This window comes from Panthera pardus, unplaced genomic scaffold (assembly GCF_024362965.1).
Source record: "Panthera pardus isolate Hobbes unplaced genomic scaffold, ASM2436296v1 HiC_scaffold_2, whole genome shotgun sequence".
Lineage (NCBI taxonomy): Eukaryota > Metazoa > Chordata > Mammalia > Carnivora > Felidae > Panthera > Panthera pardus.
The window spans coordinates 77,670,995-77,687,564 of NW_026526765.1; the positions used below are offsets into that span (position 1 = coordinate 77,670,995).

Sequence of the window (16,570 nt, forward strand, 5' to 3'; positions counted from 1 at the left end):
AACAGAACGTATAAAATGAACAGAAACATGATGTATGAGGGAAGAGGGGAAAAAGGAAGGCATAGAATAGTGTTTCTGCTTCCTTCCTCCCTCTACCCACTAGCCATTCCTATAGAGAAGAGAAGCTGCTAATAAAATTGCCTCAGTCCAAGGCAATGATAAGAGTTATACTTTTTATATTTATTTATTTATATTTTGAGAGAGCTAAAGAGCGCGTGCATGCACACATGCAACTGAAGGAGGGACAGATGGAGAGGGAGAGAGAGAATCTTAAGCAGGCTTAGCACCCAGCTCGGCCTGACCCCTGACGCACGGCTCAATCTTAAGACCCTGAGATCAGGACCTAAACGGAAATCAAGAGTTGGACATTTAATCGACTGAGCCACTCAGGTTCTACTAGAGTTACATTTCAAAAGATGAGATTGAACTGTGTTCATGCCATTGTGCTTTATCCATTCTTTTTTGTTTTCCACTTCTTTTGTGTACCATCCACTTCCATGTGGTGAGGTTGTTATGCTGAAGTTGACTATACATATTTGATAATGTCACTTGCCCTCTTACTTTGATTCTTGTTAGGAGGAAGATATAGAAAATAAAGAGAACGTCTGAGAAACAGTGGAAGTAAGGATTTTCATTTAACTATGATATATATATCAATCACAGCCCTCACCAGACCCTATATCATAGTGTGGGTTTAGCCTATATGTTAATAACCTGGAATTTTCATTTGGATGCTATTTCTTTCATATATCCCACTCTTCCTGGTGTATGTGTGTGTGTCCAAGTGAGGGCCATCAGAGGTTATTAATGAAATATTCCTGGTAAGTAGCCTGGATAAAAATAATGTTAAACTAACACCAGAAAACCATAATTCTACACACTGTGCATGCATACTTAGCAACAGCGTTAATACTATATTATTCCTTGTTTAGTGGCTAAAGACTTGGCTTATTTTATGAAATTATTTTGGTGAGCAAATAATTAACCTTAAGTTTGTGAGCCTGACTCAGTGGCTTTGTAAACAATTGGTGCAAACATACCAAATTATAACTTGAAAGTTACAAAATCTGAAAACATTTACTTTTATTTTACCTGTGTTTGCTTGAGCTTCTGGTTGACAGAGCACCTTTCTAAGATATGGAAATCGCTTCTCCTTTGCTTCCTTCAGGTGCCAGAAATTGATTTTGCAGTCAGCAGGAATATCATGCCCAGCTGTGTCCTTTTTCATTTCTGCCTTTCCCTTGACTTTACCTTCTAGTTAGTCAGAAAGCAATCACATAACCCCAACAGTGTCAAAACTGTAGTATTCTAAATGTCTCAGCTAGATATCTCCAAACTTCCAAAAACCTCCCGAATTTTCTTGTGATCAAGGACCCATGTATGCCTAATCAAGTGCCTTCATACAGAGACACTCATTTAGCTAAATTATTATGTGTTGTAATAAAAAAGTAATCATTTTAATGCAAAACTTTTCACTATAGTGATAAAATATTCATGCAATATTTAAATATGAAATAACAAAACTAAACACGTAGACACATTTTATTATAACTGATGAATGTAATAAATTAGCATTCTATGAATATGTGATTTTTAAATTAGAGTATTTTCCCTCCCTTTGGTTATACAGGAAATATATTTAAACTTTCTTTAAAGTAATAAATATGAAGGCATAATCAAATGTAAAGTTTGGCCTTTATACTTATATCACGTTTATCCGTATTTGTATTGGTAACAAGGGCAATTGCCCACGAAAATAGTCCTGAAATAAACAATTAATTTATATGGATAATCATACTGAAAATCCTATTATGTCCAAATATATTGGGCTGTTTAAGGTATTTAGTAGATTTATATGGGGTGGATTGTATTCTAGGAATGGAGATATAATATACCAAGTTCCATAAAAGAGATTTCATATCTCTCAGATATACCAACCATGGATAAGTGAAATGTTCTGATGGAAAGTGTAAACACAGGGCAGAGGCCACAGCTGGTGATTCTATTGCCTCAAAAACTTATACCAAGTAAGGCTTCATCTCTAAACCCACTACAATTGCTGAGTAGTGCCAGTCGTGCTATGTGTTTATATATCTTTTGATTTAAAAAATTAAAACTATGGCACGTGGTGTTTGGGGCTCAGTTCTTTGGGTACGAACCCAACTGAAGAGTGCCAGCATGAATAAAGTTGCTTCCTAGAAAAATAAATAAATAAGCCAGAAGTTGGTGGTTGACAATTATGACATATCCAACTTTGCAAATGTTGGCAAAAAAAAAATTTGGCAAACCTTCATATAGGCCAAACCTCCTCAAGCAAAATTAAATTTATCTTTCTGAGGAATTCCATCTGAAAATGACATGTAGACACCAGAGGTTTTGGGGATTTTGTTTATTGTTATTGTTGTTATTGTTTTGTAAATTATTTAATTGATTAATTCTCCATTCAAAATCCTTTAAAGTTTTTCTATAGTGCATTAATTAAATACTGATTTCTCAGCCAGCCATTCACTTCCCTCCACAATATAGACCCAGCCTCGCTTATCCTTATATCCTTCTTTTCTCATACTGGTTTCTGCTTTTCTTGATACTGTTTTCATAGATTCAACTCTTCCGTTTTTGTTTCAATGCTCATCGTGAGTGCTATATTGCTCAGAAAGTTTTGTTCCCTCCTCTGGCCACATAATTGGATGTTTTGTTTTTTTTTTTTTTCCTTTTCCTGAAGCACAAGGGGATATTTATCTTCTCAAATGATGCTTATTTCAGTTTGTTCACTGGTTATACAGTTGCCTGGGTATTTCACTGACAAAATGTCTAAACTTAGGGGCACCTTCTAGTCTAAGAACATACCTAGTTTTGTCTTGGAATATTAGGGTGTTTTCAGTGTTGTAGGTATAATGGAGAGTAAGAGAACTAATGTGTACTGAGTTCTTATACAGGGACGGGCACTTGGCTTTAGTACTGGCAAATATTCAAATTGTTTTGATTCTGCCAATGTTCCATCAGTTAAATTAAAATAACTGGTATATTTGAGCTTTAAGAACTGATGTATTTGCTGGGAACTTTCAGGCAGAGAAAGGATACTTGATACATGTATTCCATATCTATTCATTTACATACTACCATGTTCATGGGTTAACTGGAAAGCCTGTTACGATGATAAAGTGTTGAACAAAACGAAAGCTGTTGGCTATAATATGAAAAAATAAATGGGTTCTTCTTGGTTACTATTTTTAACATTACTGAAAACATCTTATGCCTATTCTTTACAAAAGGAGTATTATCTCAGAGAATTATCAGTTATTCCATGCTGTAATTTATGCTAGCTCCAACTATTTCCATCAGGTTAAACAATTTGCTTCTGTCTAGCATTCTTCCACTTACTCCATACAGGTTCCAGAATTATTTTTGTAAAATACATATTGATCATGCTGCTTCTCTCCTGAAAGACCCCTCTCATGGCTTGTCCTGAATTTTAGAATGAATTCTAATTTCTTATCAAGGTGTTAAAGAATCCTTATAATCTGAACCAATCTGTTTCTCAATCATTTTCATCTGAAATCCTAATTTATTGGACAAATTCATTGCCTTATCAAAAATATTTTGAAACTTTATCAAAGTTGAATCCAAAAGACAGAAAACTCTCTAGGTATTTTAACATAAAGCAGTTCAAAACAGGGAATCAAGTGATTACAATATTGTTGGAAATCCTGAAGGCCAAAACCAGATTCTAACTCAGGGTGTAAGAATGATTCCCACAGCAATGAAGAAGTGATTCACTAGGGTGCCACTCCCCCTGAAGCCAACACAGGAACTAATGTCAGAATCAAAAAGTCCCTGCCAGAGCTGACACCTCACTGTCAGAATACTGAAAAATGATCTATGGAACAGAGCTACAGAACAACTGCCATCAAAATTGGTCTGAAAATTGGCTTCTGCTTCATTTCCTCCTTTCAGTTATCCTTTTTTATCATCGTTTTGGGAAAAATCAACTTCCTCCTTTGGGGAGAGAACAAAAGTCTCTGGGAGAGGGTAGTTGTCCTTCTTGACACTGTTATATTTACAGTTTCTTTTTCTGATACATGAGCATTTGAGTAAGTTGCTCAAATGGTTATCAATCTCATTTAGAAAGAGAGTGTGGGGCACCTTGGTGGTTCATTCAGTTAAGCATCTGACTTTGGCTCAGGTCATGATCTCACTCGAGTTTGAGCCCTGTCCTGGGTGGGGCTCTGTCTGGGATGGGGCTCTGCTGACAACTCAGAGCCTGGAGCCTGCTTCAGATTCTGTGTCTCCCTCTCTCTCTGCCCCTCTCCCAGTCACACTCTGTCTCTCTGAAAAATAAATAAACATTAAAAAAATTTAAAAAAAGAAAGAGAGTGTTCTTTGGTGGAATAAATAATTTAAAAAACAGAGAGCTTAATAGAGTGGGAGACAGAGAAAGAATTCAAGTATATGAAAATTTTAATAGATTCCATTTCTGTTTCCTAATATTGAACAGCATAAGAAAGATTATTTTGTGGCCTACCCACTTTATACATGTTACCTTTTGATCTGTCCACCACTTTTCATTTACCATCTTTGTAGCTATTCTTATCTTAATTCAATAGCAGAAGAAAATTAATCTCAGGGGAATAGATTTTCCCATGTTTAAATAGAAAAGATTAGCATTAAGGTCATTATGATTGCTACCAAACTTCTTTGTTATGTAAAATAACATTCATTTCTTATGTTTACAATTTATGCCAGAAAAAAAAAAAACATTAAAAACTTCTTGTGGCCTTGCATTGTTTAAAACTGTAGAAGAGAAGTAAATGGCAATAAACACATTTCGCTTAAACCCAGTAAAAAGGTAAATTATTGTGAAAGAACAATGTACATTATTTAAATGGTGTAGAGAGGATTATTTGGCAAGTATTCAAGTTCCTCACAGGGGAAAAGCAATACTATTTCACAGTGTGGACAATTACTGGTACAATGTGTATTTTTTCCCTTTAATAATTGCGTGTTCCCTTTTGTCACAACTGCATAAGACAGAATAATTAAAGTACATTAGCTACATTGTGGAAGGGACATTTGGTTTTAATTAACATTGGACCGTAAGAAAAGCAATTTGCTTTATATTACCATTCATTCTTTGATGCACACATACACACATATACACAGAGTCTATGTGAAATGCTACAAAGCTTCTCCATCTGAAGTTAACACCAAGGCTAACTAAAATGTACAAGATGTTGTATGCAGGAGAATCACTTTCTTCTCTTTGTATTTTAGACAATTGTGTGGCAGCCTAATGTAAAATGACTTAAAACCAGAGTCAGTTTTGTGTGATTATTCCAAAAGTGGACTGGACAATCAGCAAAGCCACCTAGTATTCTTATGGCAGGAACAGAAAGCCAGAACTCAGTAGAGAGTAAAATTACAATAAATATTCATTTTAAGTTAGAACCTAAAGAAGTAAGACTGACATCTCTGACTTGTTAATACAATTTGGTGAAAAAGAAGTTTATCTTAACGTAAGTAAAATGTCAGTGAAAGCTTTTCATACAGGTTCGGAATGCATATAGATTCCCTGCATGATAAACTAATGTAACCATACTCCCCACCAGAAGGATATTGACCATGTATCAGTTAGCTTTTGCTGCATAACGTACCACTTGAAATACTAAAGGTTTAAATAATGACCACTTATTTAACTCATGATTCTGTGTTTTGGCAGTTGGGTTGGCCTTATCTGGGCAATTCTTGTTTCAATGGCTCAGTCATACGTCTGAGCTCAACAGTGCGGTCGGCTTGGAAGTGGTTCTGTGGAATGACTGCAGCTGGAAGAGTGTCTCTGCTTTCCCATGGTCTTGTGCTTCAGCAGACCAGCTGGAACTTGTTTACATGACAATTGGGCAGGATTCCAAGAGAGAGTAGACGTTGATTCTGGACTCCTGAGACCCTGTCCTCAGAATTGGCATGTTGTCACTTACACTACATTATATTGGCCAACTGAGTCACACAGCCAGCCTACGTTCAAGAAATGGAAAAAGAAACTTCACTCTTTAATGCAAAGAAATTCCAAGTTACATTGAAAGGGTGTGAACATAAGGAAGACTGAAAGATTGTGGTCAGATTGAAAAATCTACTGTACCACATTGGGAAATATATTTCATTGGTGCAATAGTTCTCTTCATAATGAAGTGAATGATAATGAAACCTACAAACAAAACTAGGCATCAGTGGAAGGATGTGTATATATTGCTCTTTCAGTCTTCCCATACATTTTCCAATGTCACCTCTGGTTCAGCCTAAATAATCTTCTTTGACTCCTAAGTCAGATTCATTCCAAGAACCTTAGACCACTGTTAAGCTGTTCTACACTTACATCAATTTAACTTATTTTGACATCCAGATCTACAACATACATATTTCTAAGTGTGTCCTTTCTGAGCCCCACAAGTTGATACCCTGAGAATCTCTTTAAAAATTCAGATTATTCTGTGTTTTCATGTAGTTTCTCACATCTGTATTATTATCAAATTTACTTCATACTTTTAGATGTATTCTCTACAGTTAAGGTCTTCCCTGCATAAGACTCATTGAGTTGAAAATGTCTTTTTTAATTACATTTAATTTTTACCTTCATTTGAATTCACTTAGAAATTCTTTATATCTCATATGTTTTAAGTATTTGTTGATAGAAATGGTTTTCTCATCTTTCTATCTCCATTATAATACCTTGTAGGTAAGGATAACATTATTCCCTTTGTAGAATTTATAAAATCTACTACTCTAGGTATTAATTATTGTTAAAGCTAAATTAATATCTGTCATCTCTCTCTCGGCTATAGTTATGTGTGTATGTGTATACACACATATGCATATGCAAATACATATCCGCACACACAAATATGCATGTGTGTATGCATGTGCCTATAAATGCGTGTTTATAGATAGATGGATATTTAAATAGATAAATGAAAAAATATATATTGACACTTCAATTACTCCTTTGAATGTCAGCTGTAATAGCAACATATTATTAAAATTTCAATATAAATGGACTTAGATAGGCATTTTCTTTTTTCACACTTTGAAATATTCCTGATTAACAGTAACCATCTACATATGTATGTGCATAATAGAGCCCATGGTGAAATTTTAAAATTATTTTACTTTATTTTCAAAAATTTTTTAATGTTTATTTTTGAGAGAGCATGAGTGGGGGAAGGGCAGAGAGAGAGAGAATGAGAGGGAGATACAGAATCTGAAGCAGGCTTCAGGCTCTGATCTGTTAGCATAGAGCTCGTCGTGGGGCTCGAACCCACAGACCATGAGATAATGACCTGACCCAAAGTAGGACACTTAACTGACTGAGCCACCCAGGTGCCCCCAAATTATTTTTGACTCAATTATAGAAAACAATGTGATGGTTAACAGAGGGGAGGGCTGTGGGGGATGGAGAAATAGGTGATGGGGATTAACGAATGCACTTGTCGTGATGAGCATAGGGTAATATATGGAACTGTAGAATTACTATATTGTACACCTGAAAAACTAATACAACACTGCATGCTAACTAACTGGAATTAAAAACTTAAGTAAAAATTATTTTTGACAAGAATGATAATAAAACTTACACTCTGAATAAGGAATTAATAAAGGGCAAAGAAATACGTAATGACAAAAGTAAGACTCATGAACATCAATGTACTGGTTTAAGGTGTTTTTTTTAAATTTAATCCTCAGTACATAAATGAAAATTAGAATTAAAGTTTAGATTCTTCTAGAAAAATATCTTTGGCTAAGTCTGAATCTATATAATAACAGAATATAAATATTATATTAGTCATGACTTTATTATACTTCAATGCAATAGGAATCAAAATTCTAAGTTCCTGCATATATCAGAGATATTCGTTTGTTTTAAAATTGGAAAAGAGAGCTGTCTGGGTTGCTCAGTTAAGCATCAACTATTAGTTTTGGCTCAGGTCATGATCTCGTGGGTTGTGAGTTCAAGCTCCACATCGGGCTTGTGCTGACAGCATTGGAGCCTGTTTGGGATTCTCTCTCTGCCCCTCCCCTGCTCATGCTTGCTCTCTCTCTCTCTCTCTCAAAGTAAGTAAATAAACTAAAAAAATATTTAAAAAATAAAGATTGTAGAGGAGCTGCATTTTTATCTTGATGGCTTGTACTTGGATATCCCTAATCACACTTAAACTGTAACCCTTTCCACTTTCAGAGATACTAATAAACTAGCTGTTAGGAGCTAAAAGTCTTGTGTCAGATGATCCCGGGGTTAAACCTCTGTTCTGCCACTGAAACATTATTTTTGGTAATAAGTTATGTAAGCTCTTTAGTGCCCAATTTTCTCATTTGTGAAATATGAGTAAGAATCACATATGTCTGGTTATGGTTATGGATAAATGAAAAACTATATGCATTATAAAACTGGCAAAGAGTTGGCATTCAGTTCAAGATGATGATGCAAATATCAGATGAAGTCCCCTAACTTTCCTAAGTACCAATATGTGTATGTTATTCTTAGGCTTGCTTTGTTTGTTAAAAATGGAAATTAAAAATAAATACTTCATGGTAATATACACATACATTAATAAGATAATGTGTATACATGCACTTAGAATAATTTGTAGTAAATGAACATTCAATAAAAGTTAATTTCCTTCCCAAAAAGTCTTGAGGCCAAATTGTAATGGTAGACTCTTTAGCAAGATACATACTGAGGACAAAGCCAGGTGACAGTGAACAGTCTATGGAAAACACTGTAAATATCTATGTGCCACAGGACCCTGAGAATCACAACATGGTATGGTTGGCCAGAGACATTCATATGGATAATAACACTGGTAGGTATATATTCTAGCATTTTGAAAATGAAACCAAAGTCTGAAAAGCTTAACATGCCTAAGGGCATCCAGTTAGGTTTTTCAATTTGGTCTAATCAGGCTTCTGTTTCCAAAACTCATGATTTTTTCCTCACTACATCATAAACACACACACACACACACACACACACACACACACACACACACACACAGAACAGGTAAAACTTTTTTTTAAAAAACAGACTTATAAACAGAAAACTTTTGGTTTAAATTAACCTCTTCTGACAACTGATCTCTTCCTCATATTACTGATCTGTTTTCACCTATGAGCATATGACAAAATAAATAATTGGAACAGTTTTAAAATAAATATATTTCAAGGAGGCCTTGGGCATTTATAAATTAAAACATCCATCACAATATTTACAAACTCAAATAAAATGGAAACTATTATCACTCCCAAATTATAGTCTGCAAAACAAAGAATTTATGGAATTTAATGCATACTTCTCCACACTCAAGTTATTATTTTAAATTATATTTTAATAACAAGCCCTGTCAAACACTTGACTTCAAGTCTTATCTTAAAGACCATCTTTGTTGTTTTTAAAATGATTTTTGCTTCCATTTTGTTTAATTAATATTAGAATTTGCAGGAAAGGTAATGCATATAAAAACACATTTTGTTGAAGCTTCTAGATCTTCTAGCCAGACCAAATAGTCTTCTGTTATCTAGCTTAACCCATGCACAGAGCAAAGACGTTCTGCCTCTTCAGTAAATTCTCACACCACCATGTCCACCTCTGCTTTCTCTTCATCTCTTCAACAACTTTCTGGTTCCAACCAGAGCCAAAGGGTTATAGCCACCTATTACCAGTCCACAGCCAGCTTCCTGGGCTCCATATTGCCACCACAGCCTGATTACAGCAACAGTAAATCCTTTCCACCATGGACTCCAACTGTCAACAACCCTACAGTGGCCAACCTGTAAATGCTAAGCCATCCCAAACTGCAAATTCTAGGACCATATAAAGAACTCTCAACAATGAAATACCAGGATCAAAAGAAAAGCTTTGAGTCAAGATTTGGAGAGAAAGCTGAAATATAAAGATAGTGTTCTTCATAATGGAAGTCAATGGCTAACATATGAGAAGATAGATTGCAGATTACTAGAATCACAGAATGTAGTTGCTGTGTTTCAAGCTCAAAATGATAGAGAGCACAATTTCAAACACACACGACTATAAGTTCCAATGTCACACTAAGAAGTAGATCATTTTTGAAGGGATACGTGAATGATCAGGATTCAATCCAGAAGAAATCTTACCCACCATATTTTATTCAAGTGTGAGAGAACATGTTGACTGAACTGGAAGATTCTGCAGCATGAACTTTGTAGAGAGTGGACCACCAGCTCCTAATATGTCATTCTGTATAAATGGAAGACCAGTTTAATCAGATGATTTTCACAAAATGATGATGTCTGAGAAGTGTTATCATTCATTCATCTTTGAAGTGATGAGAGCTTCAGATGCAGGGTTTTTGCATGTGCTGCCTTGAGCTGAACAGGAGAAGTCACATTTACTGTGCTGGTGAGCGTCCTTGCAAAAGAACAGAGAAGAGCACCAATTTTCACCTTTAGACAACAAAGCAAAAAGGTTTTTGAGGGAGATTCAGTGAAGCTGGAATACCAGATCTCAATAGTTCCTCCACCAAAGCTTTCTGGAAAAGAAATAACAAAATGGTGCAATTCAATGCTGACCAAATAAATTTATAGCATGATAACTATAGATTAGTTACTTTATTGACAAAAGTTGTAAAAAAGAAAGATTCTGGTGTTGGTAGTTATTAAAGATAAGCTAATGAGTGACCACACATAACAGATTAGATGTTGTAGCCTGTGCAAACCAAACTCTTCCAACTCCTAAGCTGTTATGTGCTCAACCAACTTTCAGCAAATATTTACCATTAAACAGGAAAAATTTAGATGTGAAATAAACTTTTAACCCATAAGGAGAATTTCAGCATCTGGCAGCTCAGTCTGGAATCTGTGAAAGTGAAAAACCTGAATCACTCTATCAAGATGGGAAAACACAGTGATATATTTGATTAAATTTTTGAAGTAAGTCCATAGGTGTTTTAACAGAATATGGCTTTATTAGGTAATATAACTGATATATGTGTGTGTGTTTTCATATTTATTTATTTTTGAAAGAGAAAGACAGAGTGTGAGTGGGGGAGGGGCAGAGAGAGAGGGAGACACAGAATCTCCAGGCTCCAGGCTCCCAGCTGTCAGCACAGAGTCCAATGCAAGGTTCAAACCCACAGACCACGAGATCATGACGTGAACTGAAGTCAGACGCCTAATCCACTGAGACACCCACGCGCCCTGATATATATGTATTTTATATGTATATGTCATACATACACATATAATATATATATGTGTATAAATATATATGTATATTATTTATTCCTTGACTCTTACATATTCTAGCTGTTGATCTGGTTTGTGAAGCCTGCAGAAAATCTGGGTTTATAATTGAGAAGACTATTTAAAATGTGGACTTTTAACCTTTAAGTCATACACACTTGACAGTTGCAGGTTATGAATTAATACCAACGTTTTAAACACATTTAATGCTGTTGTAGGGTTTATTGGTACAGTCTATAAATACTGTTTAACCTGTTTTCTCTTATACTTACTAATATGGTATAGATTATCAGAGTGTTCCATAGTTTTATATCAAAAGAGAATTAAAATCCAAGTATAGAAACAACAACAAAAAACCCCACACATTTCTTCTCACACCAAAACAAGTAGCTATTATCTAGGTAATTTTTCTCAGGGAAAATCAAGCAAAATGTTAATTATGATTGATTTCATTGTTTCCTCTCAGTCTTTTGTCTCCTTTCAACTTTATTCCTAAGTTTCCTACTACTTTATTTTCCATTGGATTTATTTTTTTAACAAAAAATTTTTTAGAGAGCTGTTTTTAATTGGGGTAACTTTAAAGTTAAGAAAGTTAAGGATGAACCCTAGGAGGGTAGTAGGTGTAATTTCACAGTCAACAAGGCATCATCTGAGTCTTAGATTTTCTGGCTTTTAGAGTGTTCACATCAAGGGGTGCCTGGGTGGCTCAATCGGTTTAGCGTCTGACTTCAGCTCAGGTCATGATATCACAATCTGTGAGTTTGAGCCTCACATCAGGCTTTGTGCCTACAGCTCAGAACCTGGAGCCTGATTCAGGTTTTGTGTCTCCCTCTCTCTGCCCTTCCCCTGCTCACATTCTGTCCCTCTCAAAAAATAAGATAAAAACATAAAAAATTTAAAATATTCACATCAAGATGGCAGCTTTTCCTTTTTTGCAAAAGATGATATATTGCTTTGTTGAAATGAATATATATACTTTTATTTAATTTCTAATTACTAATTCAAAATGATGCATAACCAACACAGCTATGTAGATTTTGGCTACCAGAAGAGAAGGTGAGTAACATTTTAGTATTTAACAGGTCATGCATTATGATAACTTACATTTATTATCTGACTCTTTCAAAAAAACCTTGCAAGATAAGTTTCATCCCCACTTTACAGATTAAAAAACTGGGACTTAGAAAACTCAAGTTACTTGTTTAATAGGATGTATCTATAATTGGGAGAGCTAGAGTTATTTCTTAGCCAACTTGATGCAACACAATGTTGTGATGACATTCAGCCTTCTTGAGACATATTTTCATTTTTTATTTTTTTTAAGTTTATTTATTTATTTTGAGAGAGAGAAAGAGCTTAAGTGGGATAAGGGCAGGGAGAGAGGGGGAGAATCCCAAGCAGACCCCTCCTCACCCCCCATCATTGCAGAGCTCAGGGTGGGTCTTGATCCCAAGAACCGTGAGATCATGAGCTGAGCCGAAATCAAGAGCCAGGCACTCAACCAACTGAGCCACCCAGGTCCCCCAAGACATATTTTTAAAAATTATCATTTGGATGACTGAAAGTCGTATTTTCAAAATATGATTATAATAGGCACAACTAAAATTCAAAGGACATTAAGACAGCTGACAAAAGATTTATGCAAACTTACTGTTTTCAATCATAATTATAGGTAAATTATGAAGCTACCCACACCCTCATGAAAGGCAAGATAATATGTTCCATTTGTTTTGGGAACAGTACAAAAATATTGAAAGAGAAGGTACTTTTTTATTTTAAAGTGTCCTTCCATCATTTTCTCTTGTACATAAAATGGAAAATACTGCTTTTCAAGCTCAAGAAGATGGAGATGACGTTACATGAGCAAGACTAGTAGCATAGAGAAGGAGCCTTATTAGATTTTCCAGAGCCACTATTAGAATTGTTAAATATGCCCAAGGTAACTGAAGTGTTCAAATAAAAATAAAATGTATGAGGATTAATATTAAAAGAAACCTTCACAAAGATAACTATTAATTGATAGTTTTCAACTAATAATTCAAGCTAACTAAAAACTGAATTTCAAAATTAACCTTAATATTTGAGTTAGGATATAATATATATTACACTATAATATTTATTCTAAGTAAATAAAATTTGGAAAACTTATCTTTGGATTTTTGGTTGAGTTTCTTTTCCATTTCGTGATACAAACAGGGGCTCAAAAATGAGTAGCTCCTGCTAAATCTTGTTTTACTCTCAAAAATATCTAAGAAAATGGGAATATAGAATGTGGACAAAAATAGGATTTCTCCTCAGTGAAAAATATTTGCACCATTTTTATTTTCATATGCATGATAGTTGTAAAAATTGTCATATTAAAGCTCTTAATAAATTTATTAGTAATTTATTAGTATTAAAGTGAAAACACATTTACCTTTCTCAGAAATCGTAGTTCCTTTCCTTATGTTCATCAGATGTTTTTGTTGTATATACAGTTCATCCATGTTGGTGGTGAGCTTCATTTTTCTCAAGTCTTTGAAGTGATGTGGGAAAATAAAGCTTACTCAACGTAACTTTACTTTTGTTCACTGTAGCTATTATTTCCTTCTGTAGTTGGCATCCACGAATATAATTTGAAAACATAATGCATTACATTTGATTAAAAATCATGTCATATCTGGACCTCATTTGACATTTATGTTACCTAGGTTATACATTGGTGAATATATTAAACAGTTACATTAATTTATTATTTTTTGATTCCTTTCAAAATTAATTCATTTTTATTTTACCTGTAGTTCCCCATTCTTTTCTTCTCTTTTCTTTTCTTTTATTCTCTTTTCTTTTTTTCCCTTAAAGTCTATATTCAGATGTAAGGATATTTTTGAATGGTAATGGTAGTTCACTAATTTCTTTTTAACTTACTATGCAGATGGCAATACCTAAAAAGTCTTTCAATAATAGAAGTGACAGAGTCTCTAATCACTGAAGTATGCTCTGAAAAATTTTGTCCTGTTGTTTTCTGTGTATTAATAGTTATACAGATTAATTATGGGATTTTATTTCAGGGATGTCAATTTGGGATGTAGGGTGTACAATGGTACATATTAAAAGGTGAAAAATAAGCTGGGGAGTTCATATGCCCATTTGATATCATTTGGTGTTAGACGTTTTTCAGTATGAAAGTTGATTTATTCTATTAACCAAGTTCACAACCCTTGAATCATCTGCTAGGCTTCTGTTATAATCTTCTCCATGAGGTTGTAATTTTTAAAGCTATGGTAATATTATATGCTTTTTTTTCAGAAATTCCTTCAAATTATAATTATGACAAACTAAGTCATGAGATACTATGCAATTTAATGGATCAGTGAACACTGAGTATATAATTTATTTTTGAAATTACCATCTTGAAGTTTCTTTTAAAAACTTTATAAAACCATGTCTACATACATCTGTTAGAAAAATGAATGGTTTCTACCAACCAGGTTTTCAAAACCTTGATCATTTAAAAAATGTTTATGTTCTTTGATCCCACATTTCCTTAATTTATTCGAGCTTTCCCTTTTCCAGTGACAACCAATTGTTATTTTTTTTTTATTCCAGTAGAATGTTATAGACATTTCCATCTGTACTTAAATCAGCATGCTGTCATTATTTGTGTGTGTTCTTTTGTTACTTGTTTCAGATGAACTTGTTAGGGGCAAGGGTATTGTGTCACTATTCTATTTTCATGTATTTATTCCCTTTATAAGCCAAACAGTACCTGAAACAATGAACATTCTTCAAGGAATTTTCCTGAAGAATTTTTTATCCATAATAATATTTCCATTAGTATTTGAACTACTGTGCCTTAAAAAAGCTTAGTATGAGTTAATGATCCATTGACTCCAGTGGCTACAAGCAGTAGATAAGAGATACCTTTCTGCTAAGGGTACACTTTCCTCTAGATTATCTTTCAAGATACTAACTCACATATTCTTATTTTCGTTGAAATTTTGAAACCCTTCAATCCTATGCCAGACATTATTTGCATTTATGATATTCATTTTCTTCTTTCTTATTAACACTGACCCATCCATTTATGGTGGGGGCAGCAATATGTATGGATAAGCCTCCTGACCTCTCAACTTTTCTTACACCTAGGCATGGCCTATGATGCATTATTGTCAATGAGATGTAAGCAGGAATTTTTAGAGGTGAAGAAATCATTTTAAGGAGGACAAAACAGCTGGTTTTGGTTTGCAGTTCTTGTAGTTAAAGATACTTGAGTAGCAAGGTAAAAGCCGGTATCATAAGGCTGCCATATCACCCTTGAACTGAAAATAAAACATGTTTCTATTTCATGAGACTAAACCAGAAAAAAAATGTATTAAATGATGCATTCAATATAATGAGAAATTGCAAAATCTATTTTATAATTTTCAAAAAAACATAGTTATAAATGGTTTCAGCCTGATTTAGTAAAGATAGTGTTAATCAGAGAGAAATGTTTTGTTATATTTTTGCATTTGATAATAAGAAAAGATTTTCTCTTGTATTCCTGAGAATGCTATTCGTAATATTTAATAATAGGGCTTGAAAGTAGCATAGGATGTGTATTAGAAAATATTAATATGTAGAATATGTAGATATTTAATTTCTTGATATAATCCAGCATTTAAAAATGATGTCAAGGGGCACCTGGGTGGCTCAGTCGGTTGAGCGTCCGACTTTGGCTCAGGTCATGATCTCGCGGTCTGTGAGTTCGAGCCCCGTGTCAGGCTCTGTGCTGACAGCTTGGAGCCTGGAGCCTGCTTCAGATTCTGTGTCTCCCTCTCTCTCTAGCCCTCCCCTGTTTGCGCTCTGTCTCTATCTCTATCTTTGGAAGATATCTCTATCTTCCAAAAATGAATAAATGTTAAAAAAGTAAGATAAAATAAAATAAAACTAATGTCAAAAGGATAAAAGTTAGTGACTTTATTTATTTAACAAAAAGAACCAATAAAGCACTAATCACCATCATAAAATTAAATTGTGCAAAATATTACTTACCAATGGAGAAGCTATTCCAACAACAGCAGGAGCCTGAAACTATTAGAATACACAAGAGGGAATTTTGAACCACCAGAGGAATAGAAAAAGCCATGATGATAACATATACACTATCTGAAACATGGATGATCAGGTGAATCTCTAAAACCTCCAAAATAGATGCTATGCTATCATAGAAGATCTGTGATCAAAGTTTCATAGCCTCTCTTTGAAGCCTAACCAGCACTTAAAAATAACAGGAGTCTATTAGTCTGTTCTAGCAGCATACTCTTCATATTGTTTCAACCCATTG

The 16,570-nt window shown here is 34.3% G+C and overlaps 1 pseudogene; it reads left to right on the plus strand.

The window, feature by feature from the left end:
* The first annotated feature begins 9,542 nt into the window (after nucleotides 1–9,542).
* LOC109267419 (myotilin-like) lies at nucleotides 9,543–10,928 on the plus strand (annotated as a pseudogene).
* The last annotated feature ends 5,642 nt before the right edge of the window (nucleotides 10,929–16,570 follow it).